Genomic DNA, 6,073 nt, shown 5'->3' with positions numbered 1-6,073 from the left:
GGTGGTGTCAAATGACTAAGTATCGAGTCCCTGACCCTCATTGGTGCAAATTAGCCCCGCCCCTTCTTCTGATTGGCTGATACGTTAAAGTCCAATATCTTTTGAATGGTTTGACATACAGAGACATGGGTGGTGTCAAATGACTAAGTATGGAGTCCCTGACCCTCATTGGTGCTAATTAGCCCCGCCCCTTCTTCTGATTGGCTGATACGTTAAAGTCCAATATCTTTTGAATGGTTTGACATACAGAGACATGGGTGGTGTCAAATGACTAAGTATGGAGTCCCTGACCCTCATTGGTGCAAATTAGCCACGCCCCTTCTTCTGATTGGCTGATACGTTAAAGTCCAATATCTTTTGAACGGTTTGACATACAGAGACATGGGTGGTGTCAAATGACTAAGTATGGAGTCCCTGACCCTCATTGGTGCAAATTAGCCCCGCCCCTTCTTCTGATTGGCTGATACGTTAAAGTCCAATATCTTTTGAATGGTTTGACATACAGAGACATGGGTGGTGTCAAATGACTAAGTATCGAGTCCCTGACCCTCATTGGTGCAAATTAGCCCCGCCCCTTCTTCTGATTGGCTGATACGTTAAAGTCCAATATCTTTTGAATGGTTTGACATACAGAGACATGGGTGGTGTCAAATGACTAAGTATGGAGTCCCTGACCCTCATTGGTGCTAATTAGCCCCGCCCCTTCTTCTGATTGGCTGATACGTTAAAGTCCAATATCTTTTGAATGGTTTGACATACAGAGACATGGGTGGTGTCAAATGACTAAGTATGGAGTCCCTGACCCTCATTGGTGCAAATTAGCCACGCCCCTTCTTCTGATTGGCTGATACGTTAAAGTCCAATATCTTTTGAACGGTTTGACATACAGAGACATGGGTGGTGTCAAATGACTAAGTATGGAGTCCCTGACCCTCATTGGTGCAAATTAGCCCCGCCCCTTCTTCTGATTGGCTGATACGTTAAAGTCCAATATCTTTTGAATGGTTTGACATACAGAGACATGGGTGGTGTCAAATGACTAAGTATGGAGTCCCTGACCCTCATTGGTGCAAATTATCCCCACCCCTTCTTCTGATTGGCTGATACGTTAAAGTCCAATATCTTTTGAATGGTTTGACATACAGAGACATGGGTGGTGTCAAATGACCAAGTATCGAGTCCTTGACCTTCATGGGTGCATCCCGCGATCATCCGGCAGTAGTCCGTGGCACTTCAAAATTTCCCGGGAATTTTGGTCTAGTTAGTGCCACGGCTGCGCCACGTGGCACGCCTCCTCCATTGAGATGCGCAAGCTCAATGGAGGAGGAGTGCCTCGTGCGCAGCACGAGGCACTAATACTATTGCTCAGGCTTATTTATTATTATTATTCCATATTCTTCCGTATAAACTTCGGCGCGTAACTAGTTGCGCAGCTTTGAGAAAACTCAAAAAGTAAAAACGTAGAAACGTGCGCCTTAATCGGGAATCAATTGGTATGACTTTTATAAGCGATTGGCGTGCACGTTTTTGCGCAACGTGCACAAACGTGCGCTTTTTGCCCCATCCGGAACGCATTGCGTGAACTTTGGGGCCTCACCACTCGCACACCGTTACTCGAAGAATTATGAACCGATTTAGAAAGTTGTAGGCCCTGAATTTAACTACATTCCTGTGGATTTTCAGAACGATGGCACGAATAGTTTTTGCACGAAGTGCAAAAACATTTCCAAATTTCCAAACTAATGGGGACCATGTATTTGTATGGGGCAGCATTTCACACTGTGTGTGGGATGAGGTTAAAAAAAAAAAAATCACCTTTTTTCTGAGTCACCTATCTTTCTCATACTTGCACGTAGAAAGGTCATTCAAACTTCAAAACGGAGGAAAACTTCTCTTCTCTCTCTAAACCCCAGACTGTTTTTTCCTAAAATGTACACTTTTCAAGATATGAGCGCTCAAGCGAGGACTGGAAATCACTTTTTTGTCAAATCTTCAGTGCGGTTCTAATTGATCAGAGTGCGAGAGACTTTAAAAAAATGATCATAATTTTTATTTGTAACTCGACCTCACGGCCAAACCGTAAAAGGTAGACAGATCATTTTTGGTCAGAATATAGACATAGGTTTTGTGATTCATAAAATGTGACTTTGACAGGCGTGGTGTGCACAAAATTTGAACGGGGAGACTAACAGCCATGCCAAATCCTGTCTTTCTCTCCATTGACTCCCATGTTAAATAACGTTTTCTTCAAAAAAATCTCATTTTTGTTTTCGAATTGCCGTTACTAACACATTTTAAGGAATATCTGAATAAAATTAAGATTGTCAGAATCTTCCGGGTTCTGTCTCTCTCACGATGTCTTTGTTTTTCTGCTAGGAGCTACAGTTTGATTACAAGGTGAAGTTATTTGAGGCTTGTCAAATCCGAAGAACTAGCTGAGTCATTCCAATACAATATACACTACCATACTTCCGGGTCATGTGACCCAGAACTAGTCACATGACCCACTCAATGCAGACTTCATAATACTTTACCTTGGATAATGGAGGAATCTGAACCCTGACCTTTTGACCTTACATGATCCCCAGTCCTGCTGGGGACAGGTTCATGGGATATATATGTATATTATTATTATTATACATATAAATATTTACATTTGTATATTATATATACATATTAGCCCCGCCCCTTCTTCTGATTGGCCGATACGTTATAGTCCAATATCTTTTGAATGGTTTGACATAGAGACTCACGGGTGGTATCAAATGACTAAGTATCGAGCCCCTGACCCTCATTGGTGCAAATTAGCCCCGCCCCTTCTTCTGATTGGCTGATACGTTAAAGTCCAATATCTTTTGAATGGTTTGACATACAGAGACATGGGTGGTGTCAAATGACTAAGTATCGAGTCCCTGACCCTCATTGGTGCAAATTAGCCACGCCCCTTCTTCTGATTGGCCGATACGTTAAAGTCCAATATCTTTTGAATGGTTTGACATACAGAGACATGGGTGGTGTCAAATGACTAAGTATCGAGTCCCTGACCCTCATTGGTGCAAATTAGCCCCGCCCCTTCTTCTGATTGGCTGATACGTTAAAGTCCAATATCTTTTGAATGGTTTGACATACAGAGACATGGGTGGTGTCAAATGACTAAGTATGGAGTCCCTGACCCTCATTGGTGCAAATTAGCCACGCCCCTTCTTCTGATTGGCCGATACGTTATAGTCCAATATCTTTTGAATGGTTTGACATACAGAGACATGGGTGGTGTCAAATGACCAAGTATCGAGTCCCTGACCCTCATTGGTGCAAATTAGCCACGCCCCTTCTTCTGATTGGCTGATACGTTAAAGTCCAATATCTTTTGAATGGTTTGACATACAGAGACATGGGTGGTGTCAAATGACTAAGTATGGAGTCCCTGACCCTCATTGGTGCAAATTAGCCCCGCCCCTTGTCCTGATTGGCCGATACGTTATAGTCCAATATCTTTTGAATGGTTTGACATAGAGAGTCATGGGTGGTGTCAAATGACCAAGTATCGAGTCCTTGACCTTCATGGGTGCATCCCGCGATCATCCGGCAGTAGTCCGTGGCACTTCAAAATTTCCCGGGAATTTTGTCTAGTTATTTATTATTATTTATTCCATATTCTTCCGTATAAACTTCGGCGCGTAACTAGTCGCACAGCTTTGAGAAAACTCAAAAAGTAAAAACGTAGAAACGTGCGACTTAATCGGGAATCAATTGGTATGACTTTTATAAGCGATTGGCGTGCACGTTTTTGCGCAACGTGCACAAACGTGCGCTTTTTGCCCCATCCGGAACGCATTGCGTGAACTTTGGGGCCTCACCACTCGCATACCGTTACTCGAAAAATTCTGAACCGATTTAGAAAGTTGTAGGCCCTGAATTTAACTACAGTCCTCTGGATTTTCAGAACGATGGCACGAATAGTTTTTGCACGAAGTGCAAAAACATTTCCAAATTTCCAAACTAATGGGGAACTGTTTTCCCATGCATTTCAATGGCGCCATTCAAAGCGGATGGGAAAATGTTGAGAAAAAAAAGACAAAATTCACCTTTTTTCCAAGTCACGTATCTTTCTCATACTTGCACGTAGAAACGTCATTCAAACTTCAAAACGGAGGAAAACTTCTCTTCTCTCTCTAAACCCCGGACTGTTTTTTCCTAAAATGTACACTTTTCAAGATATGAGCCTTCAAGCGAGGACTAAAAAACCCCCTTTTTCAAATCTAGAGTGGAGGTTCGAATTGATCAGAGTGAGCAGAACCCTGAAAAAATGACCATAATTTTTATTTGTAACTCGACCTCACGGCCGAACCGTAAAAGCTGGACAGATCATTTTTGGTCAGAATGTAGACATACATTTTGGTATTCTTAAAATGTGACTTTGACAGGCGTGGTGTGCACAAAATTTAAACGGGGAGACTAAGAGCCATGCCAATTCCTGTCTCCTTCTCCATTCACTGCAATGTTAAAAAAAAAATTCTTCAAAAAAATCTCATTTTTGTTTTCGAATTGCCGTTACTTACACATTTTAAGGAATATCTGAATGAAATTAAGATTGTCAGAATCTTCCGGGTTCTGTCTCTCTCACGATGTCTTTGTTTTTCTGCTAGGAGCTACAGTTTGATTACAAGGTGAAGTTATTTGAGGCTTGTCAAATCCAAAATACTAGCTGAGTCATTCCAATACAATATACACTACCATACTTCCGGGTCATGTGACCCAGAACTAGTCACATGACCCACTCAATGCAGACTTCATAATACTTTACCTTGGATAATGGAGGAATCTGAACCCTGACCTTACATGATCCCCAGTCCTGCTGGGGACAGGTTCATGGGATATATATGTATATTATTATTATTATACATATAAATATTTACATTTGTATATTATATATACATATTAGCCCCGCCCCTTCTTCTGATTGGCCGATACGTTATAGTCCAATATCTTTTGAATGGTTTGACATAGAGTGTCACGGGTGGTATCAAATGACTAAGTATCGAGCCCCTGACCCTCATTGGTGCAAATTAGCCCCGCCCCTTCTTCTGATTGGCTGATACGTTAAAGTCCAATATCTTTTGAATGGTTTGACATACAGAGACATGGGTGGTGTCAAATGACTAAGTATCGAGCCCCTGACCCTCATTGGTGCAAATTAGCCCCGCCCCTTCTTCTGATTGGCCGATACGTTATAGTCCAATATCTTTTGAATGGTTTGACATAGAGTGTCACGGGTGGTATCAAATGACTAAGTATCGAGCCCCTGACCCTCATTGGTGCAAATTAGCCCCGCCCCTTCTTCTGATTGGCTGATACGTTAAAGTCCAATATCTTTTGAATGGTTTGACATACAGAGACATGGGTGGTGTCAAATGACTAAGTATCGAGTCCCTGACCCTCATTGGTGCAAATTAGCCACGCCCCTTCTTCTGATTGGCCGATACGTTATAGTCCAATATCTTTTGAATGGTTTGACATACAGAGACATGGGTGGTGTCAAATGACTAAGTATCGAGTCCCTGACCCTCATTGGTGCAAATTAGCCCCGCCCCTTCTTCTGATTGGCCGATACGTTATAGTCCAATATCTTTTGAATGGTTTGACATACAGAGACATGGGTGGTGTCAAATGACTAAGTATCGAGTCCTTGACCCTCATTGGTGCAAATTAGCCCCGCCCTTTCTTCTGATTGGCCGATACGTTATAGTCCAATATCTTTTGAATGGTTTGACATACAGAGTCACGGGTGGTGTCATTGGACTAAGTATCGAGTCCCTGACCCTCATTGGTGCAAATTAGCCCCGCCCTTTCTTCTGATTGGCCGATACGTTATAGTCCAATATCTTTTGAATGGTTTGACATACAGAGACATGGATGATGTGCATATATATATATATATATATATATATATATATATATATATATATATATATATATATATATATATATATATATATATATATATATATATATCCTCCTCCTCCTCTTCCTCTTCTTCCTCCTCCTCCTCTTCCTCCTCCTCCTCCTCCTCCTC

Source organism: Cololabis saira, unplaced genomic scaffold, assembly GCF_033807715.1.
Source record: "Cololabis saira isolate AMF1-May2022 unplaced genomic scaffold, fColSai1.1 scf062, whole genome shotgun sequence".
In the NCBI taxonomy this organism is placed as follows: Eukaryota; Metazoa; Chordata; class Actinopteri; order Beloniformes; family Belonidae; genus Cololabis; species Cololabis saira.
The sequence above is the reverse complement of the archived record's forward strand: the minus strand, read 5'-3'. Positions refer to the sequence as shown.